General features: G+C 36.8%; 1 non-coding gene across 1 annotated transcript; it reads left to right on the plus strand.

The window, feature by feature from the left end:
* The first annotated feature begins 5,245 nt into the window (after positions 1 to 5,245).
* LOC112725522 (small nucleolar RNA R71) lies at positions 5,246 to 5,353 on the plus strand. The gene has a single exon (XR_003164625.1). It is a non-coding gene; the product is annotated as a small nucleolar RNA R71 (small nucleolar RNA).
* Positions 5,354 to 14,558: the final 9,205 nt, after the last annotated feature.

A 14,558-nucleotide genomic window follows, 5' to 3' on the forward strand; every position in this document is an offset into this window, starting at 1 on the left:
ATTGGTAGGAATTTCAGATAAGCGAATGGAGATGCTTTCGTTCCTCTGAACCTCTGCTTTCCTGCTATCTTCATCCAATCAGTCTTACTCCTTTCCATGGCTGGCTTTATGCAAGGGCGTCACCGTTGTCAGTGGCTACATCCCCTCCTCTCAGTGAATAATATGCTCAAGCACCCTGTCACGGCACGGCTATTCATCTGTCAGTTCTCGATCATGCTGGAATAGGATTCACCCTCCTTTTGCGTCTGTCACTAACGCCCAGCACTCGCGAGTTTGAAACTCGTTACAGTCATTCAATCATTGAATCCTACTCGGAATACCACAGACAAGGTTTAGACTTTCCAGATTCTCTTGAATGCCGCCATCATTCTAGCTTACGCCACGAAGATTCTGGTTAGGAGATCTAAGAGATATTCATTCTAGCTTATTTCATGTAGAACGGAAGTGTTTGTCAGGCACGTGTTCATAGGGGAGAATGGTGATGAGCGTCACACATAATCATCACCTTCATCACGTTCTTGGGTGCGAATAGATATCTTAGAAGCGAAATAAGATGAATTGAATAGAAAACAGTAGTACTTTGCATTAATCTTTGAGGAACAGCAGAGCTCCACACCTTAATCTATGGAGTGTAGAAACTCTACCGTGAAAATACATAAGTGAAAGGTCTAGGCATGGCCGAGATGGCCAGCCCCCAAAACGTGATCACAGGATCAAAATACAATCCAGGATGCCAAATACAATAGTAAAAGGTCCTATTTATAATAAACTAGCTACTAGGGTTTACATGAGTAAGTAATTGATGCATAAATCCACTTCCGGGGCCCATTTGGTGTGTGTTTGGGCTGAGCTTGAGTGTTGCACGTGTAGAGGTCTTTCTTGGAGTTGAACGCCAGCTTTTGTGCCAGTTTGGGCGTTTAACTCTGGTTTTGGCTCCTTTTCTGGCGCTGGATGCCAGATTTGGGTAGAAAGCTGGCGTTGAACGCCAGTTTATGTCATCTATTCTTGGCCAAAGTATGGACTATTATATATTGCTGGAAAGCCCTGGATGTCTACTTTCCAACGCAATTGGAAGCGCGCCATTTCGAGTTCTTTAGCTCCAGAAAATCCATTTTGAGTGCAGGGAGGTCAGAATCCAACAGCATCAGCAGTCCTTCTTCAACCTCTGAATCTGATTTCTGCTCAAGTCCCTCAATTTCAGCCAGAAAATACCTGAAATCACAGAAAAACACACAAACTCATAGTAAAGTCTAGAAATGTGAATTTAACATAAAGCCTAATGAAAACATCCCTAAAAGTAACTAGATCCTACTAAAAACATACTAAAAACAATGTCAAAAAGCGTATAAATTATCCGCTCATCACAACACCAAACTTAAATTGTTGCTTGTCCCCAAGCAACTGAAAATCAAATAGGATAAAAAGAAGAGAATATACTATAAATTCCAAACTATCAATGAAACAGAGCTTCAATCATATGAGCGGGACTTATAGCTTTTTGCCTCTTGAATAGTTTTGGCATCTCACTTTATCCATTGAGGTTCAGAATGACTGGCATCTATAGGAACTTCAGATTTTGAATAGTGTTATTGACTCTCCTAGTTTAGTATGATGATTCTTGAACACAGCTTCTTTATGAATCTTGGCCGTGGCCCTAAGCACTTTGTTTTCCAGTATTACCACCGGATACATAAATGCCACAGACACATAATTGGGTGAACCTTTTCAGATTGTGACTCAGCTTTGCTAAAGTCTCCAATTAGAGGTGTCCAGGGTTCTTAAGCACACTCTTTTTTTGCTTTGGACCTTGACTTTAACCGCTCAGTCTCAAGTTTTCACTTGACACCTACACGCCACAAGCACATGGTTAGGGACAGCTTGGTTTAGCCGCTTAGACCAGGATTTTATTCCTTTAGGCCCTCCTATCCCCTGATGCTCAAAGCCTTGGGATCCTTTTTATTTGCCCTTGCCTTTTGGTTTTAAGGGTTATTGGCTTTTTCTGCTTGCTTTTTCTTTTTCTTTCTATATTTTTTTTTCTATTTTTTTCTCCTTTTTTTTTCTGCAAGCTTTGTTCTTTGCTGCTTTTTCTTGCTTCAAGAATCATTTTTATGATTTTTCAGATTATCAAATAACATGTCTCCTAGTCATCATTCTTTCAAGAGCCAACATATTTAACATTCTTTAACAACAACTTCAAAAGACATATGCACTGTTCAAGCATACATTCAGAAAACAAGAAGCATTGTCACCACATCAATATAATTAAGCTAAGTTCAAGGATGAATTCGAAATTCATGTACTTCTTGTTCTTTTGAATTAAAATATTTTTCATTTAAGAGAGGTGATGGATTCATAGGACATTCATACTTTTAAGACATAGTTACTAACTACTAATGATCATGTAATGAAGACACAAACATAGATAAGCACATAACATAGAAAACGAAAAACAGAAGAAATAAGAACAAGGAATGAATCCACCTTAGTGATGGTGGCGTTTCCTTCTTGAGGAACCAATGATGTCCTTGAGCTCTTCTATGTCTCTTCCTTGTCTTTGTTGCTCCTCCTTTCCTTGCTTTTTGATCTTCTCTTATTTCATGAAGGATGATGGAGTGCTCTTGATGTTCCACCCTTAGTTGCTTCCAATAATTGTGTGGAAGAAAATGTATCCCCTGAGGTATCTCAGGGATCTCTTGATTTGCAGTCAAATGTTCTACCACTGAGCTATAGACCCTTGATGGAAGTTTTTGTCTTCCCTTTCCTCTTTCTAGAGGTTTCTCTGGCCTTAGGTGCCATCAATGGTTATGGAAAAAAACAAAAAAGCTATGCTTTTACCACACCAAACTTAGAATGTTGCTCGCCCTCGAGCAAAAGAAGAAAGAATAGAAGAAGAAGAAGAAGATATGGGGGAGATGGAGGGATGTGTGTATTCGGCCATATGGGTGGGATTGGGTGGGGAAGAGATGTTGAATTTTGAAGGTAAGTGGGTGTATGGATGCGAGTGGTAAATGGAAAACAGAAGGGATGATCATGAATGGGAAGAGAGATGATGAGGTAGGTGGGGATCCTGTGGGGTCCACAGATCCTGAGATGATCCTGTGGGGTCCACAGATCCTGAGGTGTCAAGGCATTTACATCCCTGCACCAATTTAGGCATGTAAAATGCCCTTGCACACAACTCTGGGCGTTCAGCGCCAGGTTGGTGCCCATTTTGGGCGTTCAACGCCCATTTGTGTGCCATTTCCGGCGTTGAACGCCAGAACCATGCTTGTTCTGGGCGTTCAGCGCCAGGGTGCTGCCCATTCTGGGCGTTCAGCGCCAGAACCATGCTCTGTTCTGGTGTTTGAATGCCAGACAGATGCTCCTCCAGGGTGTGATTTTTCTTCTGCTGTTTTTGATTCCGTTTTTGATTTTTTTGTTTATTTTGTGACTCTACATGATCATGAACCTATAAAGACATATAACTAAGAAAAATATAGTTAGATAAATAGACATTGGGTTGCCTCCCAACAAGCGCTTCTTTAATGTCAATTGCTTGACAGTGGACTCTCATGGAGCCTCACAGATGTTCAGAGCATTGTTGAAACTCTCCAACACCAAACTTAGAGTTTGGATATGGGAGTTCAACACCAAACTTAGAGTTTGGTTGTGGCCTCCCAACACCAAACTTAGAGTTTGACTGTGGGGGCTCTGGTTGACTCTGCTTTGAGAGAAGCTTTTTCTGCTTCCTCTCCATGGTTGCAGAGGGAGGTCCTTGAGTTTTAAACACAAGGGAGTTCTCATTCCATTGAAGGACTATTTCACCTCTGTCAACATCAATCACAGCTCTTGCTGTGGCCAGGAAAGGTCTTCCTAGGATGATGGATTCATCCTCTTCCTTTCCAGTATCCAGGACTATGAAATCAGCAGGGATGTAAAGGCCTTCAACCTTTACTAACACGTCCTCTACTTGTCCATAAGCCTGTTTTCTTGAACTGTCTGCCATCTCTAATGAGATTTTAGCAGCTTGCACCCCATAGATTCCCAGTTTCTCTATTACAGAGAGGGGCATGAGGTTTATTCCTGAACCAAGGTCACACAGAGCCTTGAAGATCATGGTGCCTATGGTACAGAGTATTATGAACTTTCCAGGATCCTGTCTCTTCTGAGGCAATGTCAGTTGATCCAGATCACTTAGTTCATTGACGAACAAGGGAGGTTCAACTTCCCAAGTATCAATGCCAAATAATTTGGCATTCATCTTCATGATTGCACCAAGAAACTTGGCAGTTTGCTCTTCAGTAACATCCTCATTCTCTTCAGAAGAGGAATACTCATCAGAGCTCATGAAGGGCATAAAGAGGTTCAATGGAATCTCTATGGTCTCTAGATGAGCCTCAGAGTCCTTTGGTTCCTCAGAGGGAAGCTCCTTATTGATCACTGGACGTCCCAGGAGGTCTTCCTCCTTGGGATTTGCGTCCTCCACTCCCCTTGTAGGTTCGGCCATGGTGCTTATGTCAATGGCCTTGCACTCTCCTTTTGGGTTCTCTTCTGTATTGCTTGGGAGAGTACTGGGAGGGATTTCAGTGATCCTTTTACTCAGCTGGCCCACTTGTGCTTCTAAATTTCTAATGGAAGATCTTGTTTCATTCATGAAACTTACAGTGGCCTTAGACAGATCAGATACTAAGTTTACCAAATTAGAAGTGTTTTGTTCAGAGTTCTCTGTCTGTTGCTGAGTGGATGATGGAAAAGGTTTATTATTGTTAAACCTGTTTCTTCCACCATTATTAAAGCCTTGTTGAGGCTTTTGATCCTTCCATGAGAAATTTGGATGATTTCTCCATGATGAGTTATAGGTGTTTCCATAAGGTTCACCTAAATAGTTTACCTCTGCTATTGCAGGGTTTTCAGGATCATAAGCTTCTTCTTCAGAAGATGCCTCTTGAGTACTGTTGGATGCAGCTTGCATTCCATGCAGACTCTGAGAGATCATATTGACTTGCTGAGTCAATATTTTATTCTGAGCCAATATGGCATTCAGAGTATCAACTTCAAGAACTCCCTTCTTCATAGGCGTCCCATTGCTCACAGGATTCCTTTCAGAAGTGTACATGAACTGGTTATTAGCAACCATGTCAATGAGTTCTTGAGCTTCTGCAGGCATTTTCTTTAGGTGAATGGATCCACCTGCAGAAGTATCCAGTGACATCTTTGATAGCTCAGATAAACCATCATAGAATATATCCAGGATGGTCCATTCTGAAAGCATGTCAGAAGGACACTTTTTGGTCAACTGTTTGTATCTTTCCCAAGCTTCATAGAGGGATTCACCTTCGTTCTGTCTGAAGGTCTGAACATCTACTCTAAGCTTGCTCATCTTTTGAGGAGGAAAGAACTTGGCTAAGAAAGCCGTGACCAGCTTATCCCAAGAGTTCAGGCTATCTCTGGGTTGAGAGTCCAACCACACTCTAGCTCTGTCTCTTACAGCAAAAGGGAAAAGCATGAGCCTGTAGACTTCAGGATCTACTCCATTAGTCTTAATAGTATCACAGATCTGCAAGAATTCAGTTAAGAACTGAAAAGGATCTTCAGATGGAAGTCCATGAAACTTGCAGTTCTGCTGCATCAGAGAAACTAATTGAGGTTTCAGCTCAAAGTTGTTTGCTCCAATGGCAGGGATGGAGATGCTTCTTCCATGTAAATTGGAATTAGGTGCAGTAAAGTCACCAAGCATCTTCCTTACATTATTATTATTATTTTCGGCTGCCATCTCCTCTTCCTGTTCGAAAATTTCTGAAATGTTATCTCTGGATTGTTGTATTTTAGCTTCTCTTAATTTTTTTTTCTTCAGAGTCCTTTCAGGTTCTGGATCTGCTTCAACAAGAATATTCTTGTCCTTGCTCCTGCTCATATGACAAAGAAGAAGGCACAGAAAAATAATAATAATAGGGATCCTTTTTGCCCAAGCACAGAGGTTCCCTTATGTGAGTAGAAGAAAAGAAGAAAAGAAAATCTGAACTCAGAGAGAGAGGGGTTCGGATTTTTGGTGAGTTGAAGGAAAGATGTTAGTATATCAATAAACAAATAGAAGAAGATGAGAGGGGGAAGTGAATTTTCGAAAATAATTTTTGAAAAAGAGTTAGTGATTTTTGAAAATGGTTTTTGAAAAATGTTAGTATTTTTCGAAAATTTTTAAAATCAAAAATAAAAATAAGAATAATTAGTTAATTAAAAAGAAATTTTTTGAAAAAGAGGGAAGATATTTTCGAAAATTAGAGAGAGAGAGTTAGTTAGGTAGTTTTGAAAAAGTTAAGAAACAAACAAAAAGTTAGTTAGTTAGTTGAAACAAATTTTGAAAAGATAAGAAGTTAGGGGGTTAGAAAAGATATTTTGAAACCAACTTTTTGAAAAAGGTAAGATAAGAAGATATTTTAGAAATTAGTTTTGAAAAAGATTTGATTTTTAAAATCTCAATTAATGACTTGATTCATAAGAAATCACAAGATATGATTCTAGAACTTAAAGTTTGAATCTTTCTTAACAAGCAAGTAACAAACTTCAAATTTTTGAATCAAAACATTAATTGATTATGTTATTTTCGAAATTTTGACATAAAAATAAGAAAAATATTTTTGAAAAATATTTTTAGAATTTTCGAAAATAACTAAGAATTTTGAAAAAGATTTGATTTTTGAAAAAGATTTTGAAAAAGATAAGATTTTCAAATTGAAAATTTGATTTGACTCTTAAGAAACAATTTGATTTTTAAAAATTTTTGAAAAAGTCAATCCAAATTTTCGAATTTGATGAGAGAAAAAGGGAAAGATATTTTTTTGATTTTTGAATTTTTATGATGAGAAAGAAAAACATAAAAATTATGCAATGCATGAATTTTTTTAGATCAAAACAATGAATGCATGCAAGAATGCTATGAGTGTCAAGATGAACACCAAGAACACTATGAATGTCAAGATGAACATCATAGACACAATTTTGAAAAATTTTTAATGCAAAGAAAACATGTAAGACACCAAACTTAGAAATCTTTCATGTTTAGACTCTAACAAACGAAAAATGCACATGAACAACAACTAAAGATGCAAAACAAGAAAATATCAAGATCAAACAAGAAGACTTACCAAGAACAACTTGAAGATCATGAAGAACACTATGAATGCATGAGATTTTCAAAAAATGCAAGATGCACATGCAAATGTCACCAAACTTATGATATGACTCAAGACTCAAACAAGAAACAGAAAAATATTTTTGATTTTTATGATTTTCTAATTTTTTTGAAAAAAAATTTTTTCGAAAAATTAATTGAAAAAAGAAAAATAAGGATTCCAAAATTTTTAACATGAATTCCAGGAATCTTGCATTCTTAGTCTAAAGCTTCAGTCCAGGAATTAGACATGGCTCACTAGCCAGCCAAGCTTTCAAAGAAAGCTCCAGTCCAAAACACTAGACATGGCCAATGGCCAGCCAAGCTTCAGCATTTAACACCAGAGTATATTGCTCTTGATAACAAATTGCAAGCCTCAGTCCAAATAAATTTAGACATGGCTTTACAGCCAGCCAGGCTTCACTTGCTTCAAGAAACACTAGAATTCATTCTTAAAAATTTTGAATAAATAAAAAAAATAATAAAAAAAATTTTTGAAAAAATTTTTATTTTTTTCGAAAACAGATGAGAAAATTTTAGAAATATTTTTGAAAAATTTTTGAAAATAAAATAAAAAGAAAATTACCTAATCTGAACAACAAGATGAACCGTCAGTTGTCCAAACTCGAACAATCCCCGGCAACGGCGCCAAAAACTTGGTGTTGTTGCCGGGATTGGTATCTCAGACGATTCTTGGCGCCAAACAAGAACAATTAAGTCCCCGGCAACGGCGCCAAAAACTTGGTGCACGAAATTGTGATGTCCAGGCTCGAACAATCCCTGGCAACATGAGCAACTTGGTACGCGTAATCGTGATTACACTTCAATAATGTAAAATTCATGGCTCTTTCCTTCCCTGGCAATGGCGCCAAGAACATGGTGCCAATACCATGGTTCACAAATTCGATACAACTAACCAGCAAGTGCACTGGGTCGTCCAAGTAATACCTTATGTGAGTAAGGGTCGAATCCCACGGAGATTGTTGGTATGAAGCAAGTTATGGTCACCTTGCAAATCTCAGTTAGGCAGATATAAATGGATAATGGTGTTTTCGAATTTAATATAATAAAATAGGGATAGAAATACTTATGTAATTCATTGGTAGGAATTTCAGATAAGCGAATGGAGATGCTTTCGTTCCTCTGAACCTCTGCTTTCCTGCTATCTTCATCCAATCAGTCTTACTCCTTTCCATGGCTGGCTTTATACAAGGGCGTCACCGTTGTCAGTGGCTACATCCCCTCCTCTCAGTGAATAATATGCTCACGCACCCTGTCACGGCACAGCTATTCATCTGTCGGTTCTCGATCATGCTGGAATAGGATTCACCCTCCTTTTGCGTCTGTCACTAACGCCCAGCACTCGCGAGTTTGAAGCTCGTCACAGTCATTCAATCATTGAATCCTACTCAGAATACCACAGACAAGGTTTAGACTTTCCGGATTCTCTTGAATGCCGCCATCATTCTAGCTTACGCCACGAAGATTCTGGTTAGGAGATCTAAGAGATATTCATTCTAGCTTATTTCATGTAGAACAGAAGTGTTTGTCAGGCACGTGTTCATAGGGGAGAATGGTGATGAACGTCACACATAATCATCACCTTCATCACGTTCTTGGGTGCGAATGGATATCTTAGAAGTGAAATAAGATGAATTGAATAGAAAACAGTAGTACTTTGCATTAATCTTTGAGGAACAGCAGAGCTCCACACCTTAATCTATGGAGTGTAGAAACTCTACCGTGAAAATACATAAGTGAAAGGTCTAGGCATGGCCGAGATGGCCAGCCCCCAAAACATGATCACAGGATCAAAATACAATCCAGGATGCCAAATACAATAGTAAAAGGTCCTATTTATAATAAACTAGCTACTAGGGTTTACATGAGTAAGTAATTGATGCATAAATCCACTTCTGGGGCCCATTTGGTGTGTGTTTGGGCTGAGCTTTTGTGTTTCACGTGTAGAGGTCTTTCTTGGAGTTGAACGCCAGCTTTTGTGCCAGTTTGGGCGTTCAACTCTGGTTTTGGCTCCTTTTCTGGCGCTGGACGCCAGATTTGGTTAGAAAGCTGGCGTTGAACGCCAGTTTACGTCATTTATTCTTGGCCAAAGTATGGACTATTATATATTTCTAGAAAGCCCTGGATGTCTACTTTCCAACGCAATTGGAAGCGCGCCATTTCGAGTTCTGTAGCTCCAGAAAATCCATTTTGAGTGCAGGGAGGTCAGAATCCAACAGCATCAGCAGTCCTTCTTCAACCTCTGAATCTGATTTCTGCTCAAGTCCCTCAATTTCAGCCAGAAAATACCTGAAATCACAGAAAAACACACAAACTCATAGTAAAGTCTAGAAATGTGAGTTTAACATAAAAACTAATGAAAACATCCCTAAAGGTAACTAGATCCTACTAAAAACATACTAAAAACAATGTCAAAAAGCGTATAAATTATCCGCTCATCAATGCCCCTATTTGGCCTAAAGTAGCCAAAAGATTGCCCTTCCACAACAACAGAGTAAGAAACAGTAATTACTAATTCCTTAGTCCAGTTAATCCATTTAGCATTAAAGCCCAGCTTTTCCACGATGTACCATAAGAAGTGCCATTCAACCCATCATAAGCCTTGCTCATATCTAGTTTAATAGCCATCTCATGATCTGCTCCACTTCTCTTATTTTTCAAATAGTGCATACATTTGTGGGCAATTAGAATATTATTTGAAATGAGTCTACCTTTGAGAAAAGCACTCTGATTTGGGCTTATGATTTTATTCATAATACCTTGTAGTCAGTACACCATAACTTTAGAAATAATTTTATACATAACTGAGGACAAACTAATCGGTCGTACCTGAGTCATGTCACTGGCATCTGGCACCTTTGGAATCAAACAAATTTGAGTATGGTTGAAGCTTTTTAGAATTCTGCCACTGTTGAAAGAAACTTCGCACTGCCTTAAAAATGTCACCTCCAACTATATCCCAGAAAAAGTGAAAAAACTTAGCTGTAAACCCGTCATCACCAGGAGCACTCTGAGCATGAACACTGAACGTAGCTCTTTTGACCTCGTCCATAGTTACGGCCTTTGGAGCCTACGGTTCATGGAAGCTGTAACCTTAGGCCCCAAATCCTCCAAATATGGATTCGGATCAATCGAACAAGAAGAAGTAAAAATATCGCAGAAGTAGTCTTCAGCTACCTTTGCAATATCCTCCGGTTTCGATGCAATCTCATTGTTCCTCCTAACTAATCTCCAAATTCTGTTCCTTCGCACCCTTGATTGAAATTTCTGGTGAAAGAATCTGGTGTTCTGATCTCCTTCTTTTAGCCTTTTGACTCTATATTTTTCTCTCCAATAGCTCTCTTCTTTCATATATGCTAGCTCCAACTTCTCTTCCAATCTGGTAATCTCCTCTCCCCATTGATTCCAGCCATCCGCAGCTCCTCTAGGCTAGCTTGAAGGTCCTCAATTTCTTTCTGAGAGTTTTCTTTGTGAGTTATCTGCCATTGAACTAATCTATGTTTACATTCTTTCAACTTTTGGGCCAAGGAGAACATAGCCGAGCCTACTACTTCTATTTTCCACACTTCGCTGACAATTCTTTTGACATTATCTTCTTCACACCAACATTCCTGGTATTTAAAACGCCTTTTACTATGCCAGGATTGAGGTTCAGTTTCCATCAAGATAGGAGCATGATCCGAGCCTAATTCTGTGAGCCTGTGCACCACTGCATTGGAAACTTCAACTTCCATCCCATCCCTACTAAATAGCGGTCAAGCCTCTCCTTCACCAAATCCTCTCTTTGTCTTCGGTTTGTCCACGTGAAAGGCCGCCCCACCATTCCAATATCCACTAATTCGTTGCTATCAATAAAATTAATGAATGTTGCAATGGTAGTTGCTGATTTTTGGCCTCCACCCTCCTTTTTCGCTTGACTTATTATAGCATTAAAATCTCCCGCTATTACCACTTTTTCTTCCCGTTGTTGACTCATTGTTGTAAGCTCCTCAAACTGTAAGGCTCAAATTTGTTCTGAACAGCTCAAATGGACACCAATAAACGTCCATACCCCATTGTTTCCGAAGTCCTTAACATCAGCTGCTACAAAGAATTCCCTGCTGTTTATAATTTGAACATTGATGCTGTCCTTCCAAGCTAGCGCAAGTCCTCCTGTCATTCCTGACGGGTTAACAATATGCCAGTTTTCATAGCTGCATGCCCGGAGTTTTGCTTCCACCTGTCAAGATTGGTTCTTTGTTTCACTTATGAACACAATCTCAGGGGAGTGGGAATTACATATCCCTTTTAGGGTGTGAATTGTCAGGGGTCTCCCCAAATCCCGACAATTCCAAACTATAGTTCTCATGGCGCCTTGGGTGCCATTTGTAGGCTGGCACCCTCCACCCCCTGTTCAACTGCATTTTCATCCTCTGTTCTTGCTTTCTTTGTAGATCCGTCAACTATACCACTCATCAACCTTTTTTTAGATCCAGCTTTAGTCTCTAACCCTCCAGTACCTTGTCTTGCTAATTTTTTTCACTTCCTGCCTTCCTCTGTTGTGAGACATTGCACAATAGTGAATTGCATAGGTTGTCCTTCATCCTCCTTGGCATTGGACTGACCAGCTATGATAACCTCCATACATTCTGTTCTAGAGTTGGCTGATTGAGGTGACTCAGGTGCTGCCTTATTGCTAGCGTTTTGTGGTTTCAAACTTTGTTCCTCCTCTTGCATTGACATTCCTGCAAATTTCTCTAATAAGCAGTTTAAGACCGGCTTTTTCTTATATTTAGTAGCCTTATTCTGATTCTGGGCTGAGTTATTGAACGTTCTTTCTCTTTTAGAGTTAATTCGTATTCCAACTTGGCTGGCTTTAACCCATTCGCCAATGTCATCCTCTTTTAACCTATCACTCTCCGTGTCCTTCAGTAGATCATGGTAGTTTTTCACCTCGGGCCCCAATTTTGCGCAGTAGGTACAGAAATTTCCAAGTCTCTCATAGCGCAATGCTGCCTCTACCTCCTTTTTATTAGGTCCTGCAACAATTAACTGATCCATCACTTTCTTGGTAGCTTCAATATTGATCTTGGCCTTTACAATCCTAGTTTCTCTGCCTCTCATATGAAATTTACCTACCTCTAACACTGTGTTTAGCCTCTCTCCCAATTTACGTCCAAGTTCGAGGATTTTAAACGATTCTGGCAAATCCCAAAATTGAACCCAAACTGAAAAATTGGAAACAATCTCTTCATCACCGTTCTGATCTTCCTTCCATCTCTTGACATGGAGCACGTAATCCTTGAATAGCCATGGAGAACCACGTTCAATACGCAAGACATCTACCTCTTTATTAAAAAAGAATTGGAAGTAATTGTCCCATTTGTCACTCATGCTAAATCCCTCTGGATTTCCCTATATAGCCTTTAAAGCATTCCTCATGGTTCCAACTGAGAAGGTTTTGGAAGCAAAGAGTCTGCCATAGAGACTATTGGAGCAAGCGTTAATACCTTCTGATATGTATGCCTCTTCCAGCAGAATCGCATTCCTACCTCCTTTTCGGTTGTCTTCCTCGATCCGATCTTCATCCCTTCTTGCCTCAGCCAATTACGTAGATTATCTTTGTCAAACTAGTAGTCAGAAATTTATGTTGAAATTTAATTGACGTTGACAGTGTAGTCTTGACGGCAGCAAAGACTTTGTTAAAAACCCTAACAGAGCTCTAGAAAACCCTAACAGAGCACTTGTCCTCAGGAGTACCTAAGGATAAATTAAATTGTAAAATTTAAATAAATCACTGTTCTCATACATAATGACATAAAATTTAACATTATTCTTTTCTAGAACCATCTATTTTTTTAGTTTTTATCCTTATTTTTGTACTTTATTTTAATTTTATTAAACCAAAAATTACTAATGCCATTTAACTTTAATTTTTAATTTTTATCATAAATAAAAATATGTGACTTTGAATGTATCAAATAATAAAAAAACTCATAATAAAAAAAGTTAAATTTACTCATTCTTTACATTTATAGGAGTGTAGATGATTCACATAAGAGTTACGGAATTTTTTGAATTTTTATTTTTAAAGTAGTATTCACTTCTGAATGTAATAATTATGAACTAATATATGTTGACAACTAATTGTGATTGAAGAGAAGATAGAAAGAGAATAAAAACCGATGAAGGAAGAGAGAACAAGCTAATATAAGAGTGGTAGTGAGGCATATGTAGATAGATAATGATAAAAAAAGAATAATAAAAACAAAAATTAAAAATTCTAAAAGAATAATAAGACTAAAGATACTTTAAAATGTTGAATATAAAATTATAAAAAATAAATTTTTTTAGCTATTAAAATTATACGAGAGAAAGAGTGATTTAAATATAAATTTTTATATCTGCTTCAAATTAAATATAATTGAGAAATAAATAAATTTACAAATATTTATAAATTTTTATCTTTATTGTTACACATAGTAATAACATAATGATTTTAGTATTATACCTAAATTAGTTTAAATTCAATTATTCTATATATTAAATAAATTAAATAACTAATAAATTTTTTTATTTTTTATTTAATTATTCTATACAAAATTTTTGAATGCTTGATATCTTAATTTTTTTTAAAATAATAAAATATGACTTAACAAGTAAGTATGAAAAATAAGTATATTTATAATAGTTATACATCTAGATATCTAAATCAAACAAAAAAATAATTCTTTTAACAAATCTTTAACAACTAAAAACTTAACACAACAGATATGTATGAATCAAAGTGACAAATAAAAATGAGAGCTGCGATAAGGGTAATATGATATGGTTGTAATTGATTGCGGTTGGGGTTAATAGAAGAAAAAAACAAAAAAGGAGAATAAAACAAGGCAACATAATAGTGACGGCGAGACAATAATAGTTATATATGTAAAAAAATAATAAAAGAAAATAATAGTGTATAATATGATGAGATGATATAATCAAAATAAAATTAATAATTTTAAAATAATAATAAAATTAAAGATAATTAAAGATGTTCAATATAAGATTACAGAAATAATTTTTTATCTATTAGAATTATGTATAAGAAAAAGAATGTTTTGAATATGAATATAAATTTTTAAATTTATTTTAAATTAAATAGAATTGAGAAAATAAATAAATTTAATATATAAATAATTAATTTATAAATAATGTTAATAAATTTTTATCTTGATTTTGTTATACATAATAACCAAAAATTTTTTTCTTAATTTTTTAATTTAAATTTATTTATTTTATATTTTTAATTATTAATATTAAATTTATAAATTTAAAAATAAAAATATAAAAATATTTTTTTAACTCAATACAAAAGTGACTGAAACAAGTACGGCAGTGCCTGTTGAGTTAGTATATATAAAAT

The sequence above is a fragment of the Arachis hypogaea genome, chromosome 11, assembly GCF_003086295.3.
Source record: "Arachis hypogaea cultivar Tifrunner chromosome 11, arahy.Tifrunner.gnm2.J5K5, whole genome shotgun sequence".
Lineage (NCBI taxonomy): Eukaryota > Viridiplantae > Streptophyta > Magnoliopsida > Fabales > Fabaceae > Arachis > Arachis hypogaea.